General features: G+C 36.5%; 1 long non-coding RNA gene across 1 annotated transcript; it reads left to right on the top strand.

Moving 5' to 3' along the window:
* The first annotated feature begins 3,324 nt into the window (after positions 1–3,324).
* Positions 3,325–13,324, top strand: LOC140143581 (uncharacterized). The gene is made up of 3 exons (XR_011857774.1): positions 3,325–3,377; positions 5,289–5,430; positions 13,143–13,324. It is a non-coding gene; the product is annotated as an uncharacterized lncRNA (long non-coding RNA).
* Positions 13,325–15,169: the final 1,845 nt, after the last annotated feature.

Genomic DNA, 15,169 nt, shown 5'->3' on the forward strand with positions numbered 1-15,169 from the left:
CTGCACCTCGGAAAATGTATGGTAAGAAAAGAACTCAGTCCTCAAATGATAGTCATATACCGTAACGACCAATTTTAGTGACTGACTATCATTGAGGACTGAGTTCCGCAGTCTAACGTTATCAATGGTTGTTGAAAATGAAATCAGATGTCATCTGAGCTGACATGTGTTGTTTTACATAATGTGTACTATAGTCTGAATACACAAGTCATGAATGATGAACATGATCATGTCATAAATTAATATTTTGTTCTGGGTCTGATTTATTCGGACTATTCATGAATCACATGATACGATCCCGGGGATATGATGTACAAATAATTATGTATGCCAGGCAAACCTTAATTAACACATTTGCTAGTCAACCAGAATTCGCCTAGACACAATACCGGTACATATTTTACATGGAAATTTAAGGGGCCGTCCATAATTTTCGCCATTTTCACTTAAGAGGGAGGAGGGGGTAAAAATTCTGGGCATGTATACGTAAGAAAAATGGCGGCGCCACGGGGGGGGGGCATGGGGGGATGCCCCCCAGTCAGAACTCTTGCCCCCGTTGCCCCGAAAAAAACCCAAAATTACGGAAATTTCCACTTTTTACGGTAATTTTACGCAAACTTTGTTGATTTTGCCCCCCTGAAATTCACTTTGCCCCCCCCCCCTAATGCCCCCCCCCGAAAAACATTTCCTGGCGCCGCCACTGATAAACCCCATAGTTTAATGGCAAGAACATACACCAAACATACCAAAGGGATGTCCCCCTGTCCGATGTGACCCGGGGATTCTCAATGGAAAATCAATGGAAAAGAGATAGGATGTTCAGCAGATTTTGGAGTGCATTAGTCATTTAGTTTAGATTCCGGCTGCATTTTAAGCTGTATTTTAATTTATTGATAGCTTTCGCTTTCATGAAAATATGGTTTTAAAAAAGTTTTTTCAACATTTCTCAACTTGCGTATCTGTAAAAACATTAATCAAAACCAACTGCCCTCCTGGAACATTAATATAACCTTAACCTAATCGAACCTTTAACCTAAACTCTAACCCCCCACCCCCACCTCAACCCGACATCTCAATTTTGCTATTTGTAGTAGCCTACTCGTGGAAATCTTTCGCCATTTTATTTGTACGTAACTTGAGGGAGGGAGGGGTAAGAAGTTACGTCGCTTTATGCGTAAGTGAAAATGGCAAAAATTATGGACGGCCCCTTAAAAGAACAGGCTGGTCAAGGAAACCTACACAAATATAGCTAAATATGTTTTTATACTTCACTTGACCCAAATATATGATTTTTTATGGTGATAAGACAATCGCTCATGGAATCATGAGACTAAAGATCTAGAAACACCACCGAAATGCTGTTTTGGGGAATTTTGCTAGCAAAATCTTTTTGATGAAAATCAATCTCTGACAAGATGTAACTTTGCTACGGAAAGTGCTATGACAAAAAGGTTTTCAGTTTTGGCTTTTTTTTACTCAAGGGCTTTAAAATGATGCAGATTGATGGCAAATTTGAATTCACCTGGCATACCTACATGAAGTAGTCATGTACTGTATGTATTCTCAGTAGAAGTTTCAATTGAATGAACATTTGAACCAGGGCTGTTAACTCTCACGCATTGGGCGTGACTCTCACGCATTGGGTCACTTTCTCACGGTTTCAGGCCAAGCAGGTGGTAGCCGCATTGCATTCTCTAAATTCAGTAAATTTTCATCGTCAACCGTGTAATAGAATGGGATTATTTTGAAATTTTAAAACGCTTGAAATATCACAATCAAATAGGCCTATGTTGAATCTTGATAAATAATGTTAATACATTATTTTCAACAACAATCATTATTATATGCCTAATTCTGTTCAAGTTGGTGCTGATTTGTATGTTATTGATATCTAGAATTCCATTTATGAAAGTTGCATAAAAATTAGAGTTGTCGATTTCTTAAAATGGCTGTTTTATGGATGTGAGGGCACGCACACGTTCTTTTCACAACAAATTTTAAAGATGCCATCTTGAAGATAATCACATGTGGCATATCCTCAAGAAATTTGGGCATTATATTGCTTTTCGTTTGACAGTGGCACCATGTTTCCATATTCTCAGGAAGCCTTCCATTGAAGCATTACCGCGTTTTAAGAAATTACTACACCCTGCCCAATTTTGTGCCTATTTTTGCATTTTCTCAAAAATTATAGCGCATTGGTGACAAGTAAGATATGTATATTATAGGGGCAAGGACTACAACTACTGCACTGGAAATTTTATTTCAGCACAGACAACAGTTGTGGAGTTACAGTCAAAAATGAGGAAAACCAATATTTGATCAATAAATCAATAACTACTTGCCTTGGGTTGCTGAATTTTCAGTGCAGTAGTTGTAGTCTTTGCCCCTATAATATGCATATCTTACTTGTCACCAATGCGCTATAATTTTTGAGAAAAATGCAAAATAAGCACAAAATTGGCCAGGGGTGTAGTACCCCCTTAAGGTGCATTGACCCCTGTACAGTTAAATTGGAGCATTCTATGAAATATTCAAATGGCTGCCAATATCAAACCGTACTATGTAAACCGCTCAAATTTCTTGAGCAGGTACAAACTAACTATGATTATCTTCATACATATATCATTGAAATTTCCGTTTGAAAGATCTATGATTTGAAGCGAAAGTGGTAATGGCATCTGGCAGTAAAAAGTTGTCAAAGTCCCCCAACAATTTTTGCACATAAAACAAGTAGGATGTTCTTTGCCTTCCAGTTCTTTTTTTAGTACCATGTAATGGGGTGTAAACAGCTCATATCTATTATTTAGCATGGTTGATCTTCCTGCATCCTCAGGATATACCACAGGAATCATAGTTGTGATTTGACAGAAGAGGCACAGTGTTGGTGATGGTATTACTTTCATTACTAACAACATGGTCAGTGCGGTTGATGTTCAGCATTATCCTGTAACATGATGTACCAAAAGCATTGATCTTGTTTTCCAATAAATATTAAACATTGGACATCTCAAACAATTCATTTACATTGATTTCTTATGATGGTTGTATCCAACCAAGATTGTTGGGGAATACCATTACCACCATCAATAAACAGGGTTGTAAACTCAATTTATTTATATTTTATCTTTCATTGATTCCTAAAGATGGTTGTATCCAACCAAAATTGTTATGAACTCAATCCATTAAAGTGATTTATTTGAATCATAAGAATTTTCATTTGAGGACACTTATTACTGATGAATAGAGGCAACTGTCCACCAAATGTTCAAAATCAAAACAGTGTTGAAGGCAAACTAATCTTTTAACAATTCTAATGTTATTTACAGATATGAAAAGATCACTGCTGGCACACCATTCTATCTACAGATGCTAAGGTAAGCTTTGCCAGCCCACCGCCTTATACCCAAAACTTTAAAAAAAAATATGTGTGTGTTCAAACGTAATGTACCAGTGGCAAAAATTGCCTATTTGGGCCCCTGCCCTCTAGTGCAAGGAGGAAAAAGAGGAAAAAGGAGGGAGAGAGAGGAAAAAAGAGCGAGGGAGAGGACGGGAAGAGAGATACATGTATGGGAATCCATACGATATGCAATACCATACGATTATTATCAATAAGCCTGGCAAAATTGTCTATTTGGGCCCCCGACCCCCTAGTTTGGGCCCCGCCCCATACAGGCTTTCCCCCCTGGAAAAAATCCCAGCTATGCCACTGTGATGTACATGTACATGTACATGTAGGGAGTAAGGGAAGTTGTTGTCAGTAATTACAGTTAATTTCGCAGTTCGTAAATGCATAGAGTTTGGACTTGATTGCTTGCAAGTGTTACATGAAATCTTTGCATTTTGTGACCATTGGAGGATTAAGTTGCTGAAGGCATCATCAGATTAAGCTCACTCCATGAAAAGAATAAAAGTCCCCCATACAACCACAAAGTCCCTAAAAATAGGGCTACGTTGAATCTTCTCCCCATACAGCATATTCCAAAATGTTTATAGAGCTTAGGCGTAAGTTAATGTATCCAGCAATGGACGAACCTTTTATATGCGTAATATTTCTGGCACTGTGGACTGCATCCTCACTCTCGGCATGCCTTCTCGTGGTCTGCGAGCGGGTTGAACCAACGCACATAGACGTTGGTACCGGTCCTACAATAGGCTGGGCCAAGTTGTTCCCTGTGTCTGTGGTGGGAACAGTCCCTCCTCTCAATAGGCCTATGGATATGTTTGCCGCCTTGCTAATTTGTCTGTAAGTTATGACTTTAATGGCATCTCATATTTGTTTGTCTCTTTTTGGATAAGTTTTCCTTGCTGGCTTTCCATACTACACAATTTTCACACCTACATGTATAGAGTGTAGGCAATTAACCAACCGGAACGGTATAACAATTGAAATGACAGTCGTGTTGTAATATGTTGGAATACAGTTCTACGATAGCTGAATATGACAGGGATAAGTCTCTAGATTGAATCAACAACCATTCATACATATCACATGTTTTATTGTCCTTTTACCATGTAAATTGCCCCGTATGGTAAGACAGAATTTTTTTTTAAATAGGCCCTGATAATAAACAATTTCCCTGATAATCAAATATCTTGATTTGATAAAAAATAATATCACAATAGCACTGGATGATTAAAATTATGTTATCCTCGATTGATGACATTGACAGTAAATTGTTTAATAAAATATTGAAAAAAATCAGTTGGTCATCAGTTAATCAGTTAACATTCTCGAGCGCCGTGGCTCAAATAATCATGGTACAAAATGAACATTGGAGTCGGCAAATCCCGGTACGTCTCTGTCTCACGAAAAAAAAAAAAAAAAAGTTGACAGCCCTGTAAAGTAGTCTTGAAAATAACAATTTTTCATGAATTTGTTTTTCATATAATTATGATAGATATACACACTGATCAATAACCAGGGATTCCCATGGGGTGTAGGGCACAAAAGAGGGTGCCCTTGCAGGCAACAGGCATGCAGAGCAGGAGGTTCATACATTTATGCTGTTCCATTTGTTCCATGAGGGACAATTTTAGTAGTTTCTTTGTTTTGCTTTTTTTTTACTATGCCTCAAAAGAAAAAACATCTAAATTCATCAAGGTACAGTAATGCACCCTGTTAATATTATAGGTTTAATTTACTGAAAACCACATAACATATGTGCAAAATCATTGTATGTTCATTCTTCCAGGTTTGTGATCATGCTCCCTTTTTTAGAGGCTGTTTGGTCTTTTGATCCTTTAATGAGTATTTTCGTTTGTTTGCTTGCTTGGTTGTTTTACAGATAATTCATCACAATGAGTGACAATAGTGCAACTGGTGATTCAGATCAGGGCTGTCAGCGGAGTGCAGTGATTAGTGAAGTATGTGATTTCGAGATAAAACAAAGGAGAAAAGGGTCTTTAAAGGTGCTGCTGAAAAAGAGGGTAAGGTATGGTAAAAGTTTCTGTCTTCATGACAAGTACTTTGTTGTAAGTCATAAATGGCCATACAAAGTGCTATATGATGTAAAATGAGATAATACTCATAAATTTTTATTCATTAAAGACAGCTTTTTACTTTTATGAAATAATAATATTTATATTACTGGTATATAATCTAGTCAACTGGACTGCCAGTAAAAGTTCATTTACCTTTGAAGCGGATGTTGTTGTATCACAGGTCACATTGGAGTTCTATCTGAGATTGGTAGGGCTAATTGGACGTGAAATTTCCCACTCAAAAATAGAAAGTCCAGTTGACTAGACTATAATACAAGTATATTATTATTATTTACTACCTGGATGAATGATAATCTTCACAAATGTGAAGCTTTTATTGGATATTTGAGCTCCAATGGCTTTTGGCATCTGGAAGGAATAAAGAGTTTGTTTGGGTCAGGGTTCGGACCCGACCCCTCTCATGCCAAGCACTAGGTCGGCTACTGGTAGCTGACCGGTAGCTATGGGTATTTTGCATGGGTAGCTATGGGTATTTTGAAAGCATGCTATCTCTAATGGTGATTGTGTCATCACATCATGCGCGTGCAGTGCATATATCTGGTAGTACTATTTAAGTATATTTGTATATACCTGGATTCCAGTTACATGTACATACAGACGATGCCAACAATGTACAGGGTACTGTGCCAGTGTTGTAGTCAAGTCCTCAATGTTCGAGTCCGAGTCCTTGGTGTTCGAGTCCGAGTCCCTGCCAATTTCTGATGTCCGAGTCTGAGTCCTCAATGTCCGAGTCCAAGTCCTTATGTATCAAAGTCGAGCCCTAGGCTTTTCATATTAAAGGGATCAGCCGGTCATGTTATGTTTTGCCATATTATCATTGTTTATGAATTAATAAACATACCTGGTTCGTTTAAAGTACCAAAAACCTCTCTATTATAAAGAAATACAGTTAAAATATCTTTAAATTTCCCGGTATTGGGGGGGAGGGCGGCCATTTTCCATCATTTATTGACGTCACTACAGCACGAGTATCGATACAGCCGAGTGGGCAATGCTACATGTAGTTTTTCCTATGGAGGTTATCCAGTTCACTCATGTGTGACTAACAAACTGATTTGTTCTCCTTGTTTAGCATGTTTATGAATGTGTATGAATCTATATCAATACACAGTGTTACCGTCAACATTCGTCTAATGACGGTATGGGCTCCCTTGACATAAGTGGAATTTAGGCACAACCTAAAAGTGCCCTCCCGTAAAATTCCCAAAAGCAAATAATGGCATGGACCCTTAATAGTTTGGATTTCAGAGGAGGGAGCTCTCTGTTTGCACATGAAATTTACCCCAAGGCAAAGGAAGGAGCCCAGGTGCGCCATTAGGCGAACGTTTACGGTATGAGTCTTATTTTTCATTCGCCTTAAATAAAGCAAACAAACTTTAGGGCTCCTTCGGTGGGTCTTTTTGTCGAAAAAAAGGGGGTCCCATGAAAAGGTTTGAATACAAAAATGATTCTCGTATACTGCATCTATGCACAGTTTCCACCTCGATACACCCGAGTTCACAGATATTTCCAGCACAGCGAGTCTAGTCTCCACGCAGTCTGTGTTATACTACACGGTTGAGTGCATAGCATCATAAGAGCTGTGTGAGATCTAGTGGAAAATAGACATCTGTGATTGGTTTTTGTCCAAACCTCAAGTGTTCCCTTCATCCAATCATAATTTTTTTATATTCGAACGAAATCTAACACTTCCCCCTAAAAACACCTTTTTTACATTACATGTAGGTCAACAGATAACACAATTCAATGTTATAGCAAGGCGAATGTGGTAAATCTGTTGAAAACTACCTATCCAAGCACATATTTTGACCAAAATGTAGGTTTTAAAAGTCAAAACCTGTTTTGTCACGCGGTTGTAAATTAAATTCAATGAACTATGACTTTGCTAAAGAGCGCTTACAAATTGATGTGATTCACTGGGGGCACCAAGAAAATGGGGGTAATTATGTGTGGACACGCTAAAAATTAGGTGTCATTGACTGTGAAAAATAACTTTCTGGACAAAAAAAGTATGAAATGTTTGTTAAATTTGTTCAAAATGCACACAATGATTTGCAGTAAATTTCTAAATAAGGGGTCATTGGGTGTAAGCAGATAAACTTCAAGATATAATTTAACTTCCTTGAAGCAATACTAAAATGACAATATCTTTCAAATTTCAACCCCAATCGCAGGGGGGTGGGGCACTTGTCACATACCTGTACCCACCAGTGTACAAAACTAGGGGTCTATTATATCGGTGTAAAAATTTTTAGAAAAAGGGGGTCATTTGGTGTTGGCAATGTCAAAAATGTGGTGATTTATATGGGAGCGCCCAAAATTTCACATCATTGACAATCAAAAATAGCTTTTTACCCAATTTTACAGTACAAAATAGACAAAACTCATTTATTTTACTCAAATTGCACTTGGCTTCGCCAAAATTTTAATTTTGAGGACTAATTGTTCAAAAAAGGGGGTCATTCAGTGTAGGCTACAGAAAAAACTTGGTCATTGGGTGTAGAATTTGCCAAAAATACCGGAGTCTTCTTTTCATGGGCACATGACCTATATCAATATATGGGAGTGCCCCCGGCCAATAGATGCAACCCAAGCCAGCAAATCCACGTCTATGTGGGTGTCTATTTCGCCCAAACATGTGCTAATTTCTGCATTATAAACAGAATTGCACACACAACACAAACACATGTAAAAGCACCTGTATGCATTAAAATGGGTGTGCATTCGAGCCAAATCGCATTAGTATGGTGTTTGCCATTGTGACAACCATTATATATTTGTAGTATACAGAAAGTCCCACACATCAACAGGTAAAATAACTGATGAATCGATTTAATTAGCTCATTAAAATGAACGAAAATAAAAGACCTAAAAAGACCCAATTTTGCTGGACTCGAGAAGGACTTGGAGCCGAGTCCTTGGGGTTCGAGTCAGCCGAGTCTTTAGCATCCGAGTCCTTGAAAAAAGGACTTGAGTCCTCCAACACTGTACTGTGCACAAATTATAATTTGTCCAGTTAAATTGGCCTTGTAAACTGTACTTCAAATATAAAACAAAATTAATGAGACCTGCTCCCGCAAAAACATGGACAAAGTTTGGAAACGTCCTAAAAATGTGTAGAAAAACAGTATGAAAATGTTCACATGCGGAATGTTGGCCATCACATAATTTGAACTCAAAAAACCTTATATGTAAAAGGGAAGGGGCAGAGATTTTTTTCATGTTGTAAAACTAAGGGGGGGTATGTTGTCAGTGTCACATGAAAAGGGTAAAAACAATTTTTGGCAATCCATTTTGAGAATTCACCCTGGGGGTAGGCCATATAATTTTTGCACAGCTCCCATGGGGGTAAATTCTCAAAATGATTTTTAAATAACCCTGCTGGCCCCTCACCCCGCTCCCCCCATTTGATGTGCTAAATTTATTTAACCTCCCCTTTGTCACTAATACTTATTCACCTTTCGTCATACCTAAAAATGTCCAGGGACATGTTCCCGTATTGTGCTCTCAGATTACCTCTGGAAATCATTTATTTACAACCTTCTTAAAGGCATCATGACATATATGCTGAATGCTTTTCTTAACACCCTTCCCACCAAAAGTCACTAGGTAATACAAATTTTAAATATCAAATCATATTTTTCATAATAAGCGTCCAGTCTCTATTAAACGCCCAACCCAAAAAATGTCTAATATGCAAAGTGATTAATGATTATTAATGATTTCAATATGGATACAAATTCAATGCTTTTGTCTACTGTCGGCGACCGGTGCCCCTCCCCCATACAAATTCAGCGCTATTGTAATTGTTTATCACCAAGACAGTGCTGTTGGTGACCGGTGCCCTCCCCTGTGCCATTGTCGCTTGAAACAGCTTTTATAAAGATAAAAATATGCACTATTACATGTATTTCGTCCCTAATAAACGCCCACCCTTCATAAAATGTCACGGCCCATGGGCGTTTATTAGGAACAATACGGTATAACCATTGCAGAAATCACAAGACCCTTCATCATGTTGAGAGTATACACTGTGTATTACACAGTGTCCTTCATCATGTTCTTATAAAATCATTGTAAAATCATGCTTGACTAAGGTTGGTATGCATCGCACACTCTGTTTCCACATAATCATGAACAATCTCAAATATATCAGTGACCAGTCCTGGAAGTTCAACTGTGACCTAGATGGTGTCTTTTAAGTTGCTGGTACCATATATATAGTTCCTCCTGATATTCTTCCCATGCAGCAAAGATCAGATCTGGTTCTCATAAATGAAAGCTCAAAATATTCCTGTGAGCAAAATATCCACAAAACTCATGATATTACATTGCTTTGTTCATAAATAATTATGCTAGTTTAACCATAAGTTGACATGCAAGAACAGGGTTACAATACAGAGCTATTTTATTCTATTGAAATAAACAGTAGAGGCCTCATATCATGCTCAAACAAATGTATTCTGAGATCCATTTCCCTCTCAGTCTTAAAAGAAAAAAACAATGAAGCAGGTATTTGGCAAATTTTCCAAATTGCTCATTCAACATGCAATCATGTGTTCTTACTCAATTCTTTACTCAAAATAAGACCAAGACTGGTCCATTTAATATGCTGTCATTGTACCACTTAAAAGCTCTTTATGCTGATTAGATCGCATTTAAAGTTTCACTCGGTGTTCGAATGGTTTCGATCCTGTTGAGGCACTCAAGCAGGTATCTGCTTTGGATCTGTAATTACAAATTTGTCAAACTCTCTAATTTATAATAGAAGTTTGGTGAATTTGTACTGCTACTAAACTTGACTACAACACTGTATGTTTTTGAATAGTCGCCCCTTCAATTAAACACCCCACCATTCTTTTCACCAAGATGTTTAAAAAATGTTGATATTTCCATGTGTAATGTGTAGTAAGCAGCTTTCCAAGGTGCACACATGGTCACTGATGGTGTCGGTAGTTGGCGAATATCTGGTTGTAAACCCGGAAGTGAACAGGAAGTCATCGTTCCTAAGTTCATAGTTTGTCATTTCGGCGTGAGTTTCAATGATTTTAACAGGAATTATCGTATTAAAAATGACCTCTAATAATTAAACCCCCCCCCTCTGTTTTTGGGAGTGACTATTCAAGGAAATATGATATTTCAGGAAAAGAGTTTTTGCAATATGTAGAATAGGGTTGTATCTGATGATGGTATGGTGGCAATATAACTTGCTTCATTCATGATCCATTATTACCAATTCAAGACAACGAATGTGTACTAAGTCGACCCTGCTTTATGGCATACATGTATACATGTATGTGATCAGCATTATACATGCATTGTAACTGTGTAAATTCATGTATGGTCATTTTCACGGTAAAGGGTGTAACTTTTGATTTTTAGGGTCAAAATTTCAAACCACTTAAATATGTTTCTGTTTACTGAAATCATGCATAGAAGCAACTTAATTTCAAGTAAAATAATGTTTCAAGGCTTAAACCTTTTGATTTCTAATAAAAAATTTGACATTTGCATAACATTTTGGTTAAAATCTAAGAAAAAATGTATTTTACATAACCTCAGAAAATTTTGACATGAAAGCTGGAATACATGTGAAATTCCATTCCAAAGTAAGTCAACAGATATAAGTTAAATTTTATACCATGTTTTGCTATGTTTGTAATTGCAGTTTTGAAAATTTTTAACATCAAGTGTCATTTACAATGGAAATTTCCAAACCTTAAACATATTTTTAAGTTTTAATTGGGTTCCTAAAATAATTTGAATGTCTAACTTCATGTACAAATACTACTTGATGAAAGGAACCTCCCAGCCAAGTTTCACAGAAATTGGAGTTATTTTTAGAATTGGCAATTCAAGCGATTTGTGTTTGGAGGCTTCAGTTAACAACACAGGTGATCATAAAAGTAAAATATTTAGCTAACTACTACAAGTTGACATAAAAAAATAGGTAAAAAATATCACAATTACCAATTTTCATGCTTCGCTTCTAAGTATTGAATTTCAGTTGTGACAAAAATTAAATTATCACAGCAAGTCATTTTTTTGTTTCTGTGGCTTCATGTTAACAATTGTTAAACATTGCAGAAGTAGTTTTTTTGAAAACAACAGTGTTGGGATCATCTAAGCTGTTATTTTCTTGTGTGTATTGAATCAATGATTCTATGCGGCAGATATTGTAGATTTATCACACATTAATTTTTTCACCCATTTGTTAAGTATGGTGTTTTTTGCATGTGAAGCCTCCGAAACAGGCTTTTTAAGGTATCAGTATATTTTTCAAACATTAACCATAATGTCAATTTTTTTTTAATTTTTTGACATTCTGCACATATCAACGGCATAATTACAATGCAGATATCAGTATGAAACACACCAATTTAGATATGCATAGATGATAATTAAGTTTACTGTTGTTTGGAGGCTTCATTTGTGTTTCGAGGCTTCAATTGTTAACGGAAAGTTTGTATTGGGTCCCATTTTCAAACGGTGATATATATCTCCACGATTTAAAAACATGTGACTTGAGGATCTAGTTTGCTACATTTTAATAAATAGATTGGATGAGCTCTTTTATTTATATTTGCACAAGCTTGCTGAACAGTTTGTTTCGGAGGCTTCAAAAAGTTAACGGAAAAACGGCTATTTGAAGTCAAGATTTTATAAAAATTTTAAAAGCTTGCAAATCGGCTAATTTTTGTTACCCATTTCAAGTTAAGATAACAACTGTTATGAATCAAGAAGAAGTGAAGAAATAACCAAGAATTATGAACCAAAGCTACACCCACAAAGTTTGTTAACAATTGTTAACGGAAAATGAAGCCTCGAAGCGATAAATATCGAAGTCCGGTTCTCAAAAATACAGGGCCGTTCACAATTAAATCTAATGTGGCAGTGTTTACTGAACATATGACTGTACTTTCAGGATAAGAAAAATTATCCATGAACTAACTGAAGAAAACACAGGGTTTTACAAAAATGTTACTGTTTTTTATAGTTTTTCAAAATGGCAATATTAAGTACATTTAAGCCTGCTAAAACTGAACGCAGTAACTCCCAAAGCTGATTATGCTACCCAAGGTAGCTGCTAACTAGATGACTTATGTGGCCAAAAATTATGGAATTCTGTGGCTTTATTAGAACACTACGGATTAAAATGTTAAAAATCCAAAGTTACACCCTTTACCGTGAAAATGACCGTATATCATTGAGCTATCATTGAAAGTGCTATCAGGAAATGTGAATAACAGTTGTGTGCATCTGCTACATGATATGTCCATGTACTTTTAAATTATAATTAAAACAATCCAGCTTGTTATTATAATATATTTGTAAACATGGTAAATGAAAATCTCACATCATTAATCGCATTAAATATAGAACATTTACACACCCGAAATCAGAGTACCATTACCAACCGTTAATTGTGGTGACCGCGAAAGATGGTTACTGCGAAGCAGGTGTGACGGCTAGTATTTAAAAATTTGCCAATAAATATAATTTTTTTTTTTTTATTTTAAAGTTAATATCATAAGAAACCGTACTGGTTTTAACAAACAGACCTATGGACAGTGGAATATTCAGTGGTTGCAATGATGCTGTTAATTTTAAATTCCTTCCTGCATTGTATTTGACAGCTTTGATGAAGAGCTGAAGAAGATTGAATCAAGACATCACATGCAAGGGAGATGGACATAATCAGACAGTGAATACAAGAGAGCACCTAGACAGCTGGAATTACAACAGAAAGCAGCACTGATCAAAAAGTTGAAGCATAATGTTGTTGAATATCTATGCATGCAAGAGACAGTAAATAAACATGGAGGTAAGAGGTTAAATGAATGTTGTATTTATATGAGTTCCTTTTCAGTAAGCTAAGGAAGGGAGTGAGATTGTAATGGCATGATCACATTTAGTCTCGGTCCCAGCCAGTTTGTGCTCCTCCCTCACCAAACAAACCATCTCCCCTCACCAAACAACCTTGTTACTTCATATTATGTCTTTTCTGATTGGCGAACATCATCACTCTGTCTAAAACCGGTATTTATACCACCGCATGGCTGTCTATCAACCACTGTAGCCCAGTTCTTGATTGACAGCCATTTCATCCTAGTCTGTAAAGAAGGAACACGCTATTTTAAGAGAGATCATACTATTTTTATTATAACAATAGTGTGGTCCTTCTTGATAGACTATGATGAAATTGCTATCAATCAATCATTGGGCTTCAGTGGTTGATTCAGATAGCCATGCAGTGGTATAAATCCACACAATAATGTGACTTCTCTGGCATGAAAGGTGATATCAGATGATTGGGGCCTCAGTGGCTGCCGCCGCTAGTCTATTCCTATTGTAGATATTACAAAGTCTGCACAAAAAGTAACACAGCTGTTATAAATACGCCTATAGCTTCAGAATTAGTAATTGTTTACACAATATTTCTACATAGAAAGAAGGATGATTTATTTATGTGCATTTTGATATCACATGCCTGAGGACTTGTAGCAAGTCTAAGTGAGCTAGTTAGACTAATAGGACGTGCACACTGCATACATTTGATTGGTCAAAGTTTGTATTTCAACTTGTTTGAGTCGTTATTTCATTGATGAAACAGCAGTGAATGAATCCAATGATTGCGTTGTATGCTTGGGTGCTAAAATAATCTCCAAAATGACACTTTTTAGGTACTTAAAAGCAAACCAGAATAGCTAGATGCAGTTGAAACTTACACAGTAGATAGTGTCTGAGATTTTGCTATTCAACTGTGCACATTAAATTACATTGGATTATTGTTTTTTAAGATATTTGAAAAAAATAGGAAGTTGTGGTAAAAGTCATCAAAGAAAAGTGCTAGCTTACCCTTACACCCAAGGTGATTTATACTTTACAAATTCCAAAGTTCAATTTGAAACCCTATTTATTTTCAATTTTGCCTCATTTTAGGCAGTTCCTTGGGTCATTGCAGCCTTTTCACAAATCGAGTGGGATGGTCCATTCTGAACTTAGAGAGGGCATAGACAATTGACTTTGAAAAAAAATTCACCCAAGAGGCCTCAAAGGGTTAATTTTGGAATTTGAAAAGTATAAACCCGCTGGGTCTAAGGTGTGCCAACACTTTTTATTGATGGTTTTGACCACAATTTTGTATTTTTTCAAATATCTTTAAAAAAAACCAATAATCTAAGCTAACTAAATGGACAGTAGCATCCTCTTTTTATGGTAACAACAAACCATTGACTGATTTGTTGACATTTTCAAGAAATTGAGGGTCAATAATAAACCAAAATGGCTGAAATTGCATCCTCAATCTGCCGCATATCCCCGTACCCACATTCCTACTAAGAACCCTCCTCCTGAGACCCCTAAAAGACAAAGACATTTACCATTATTATTGATTACGATATCATATGCTTTGTTCATTGAAATTGCTTGCATAAAGGTAACACCAAAAATTGAGACACACAGTGTTTAAGTTCTTCCAAAACAGAATAAACAATACCCCCTGGGATATTGTGTTATACCCCCTTCAAAGGAACAGTTCACTATTGAAAGAGTACACAAATTTTGAAACAAACCTTGCTTTAGATTCCATCAAGTGCATAAATGATTACTGTTTGGTCTTTATTTTCTTGCAGAGAACCAATATCAACATAATGCTCCAACA

Source organism: Amphiura filiformis, unplaced genomic scaffold (genome assembly GCF_039555335.1).
Source record: "Amphiura filiformis unplaced genomic scaffold, Afil_fr2py scaffold_23, whole genome shotgun sequence".
Classification (NCBI taxonomy): Eukaryota; Metazoa; Echinodermata; class Ophiuroidea; order Amphilepidida; family Amphiuridae; genus Amphiura; species Amphiura filiformis.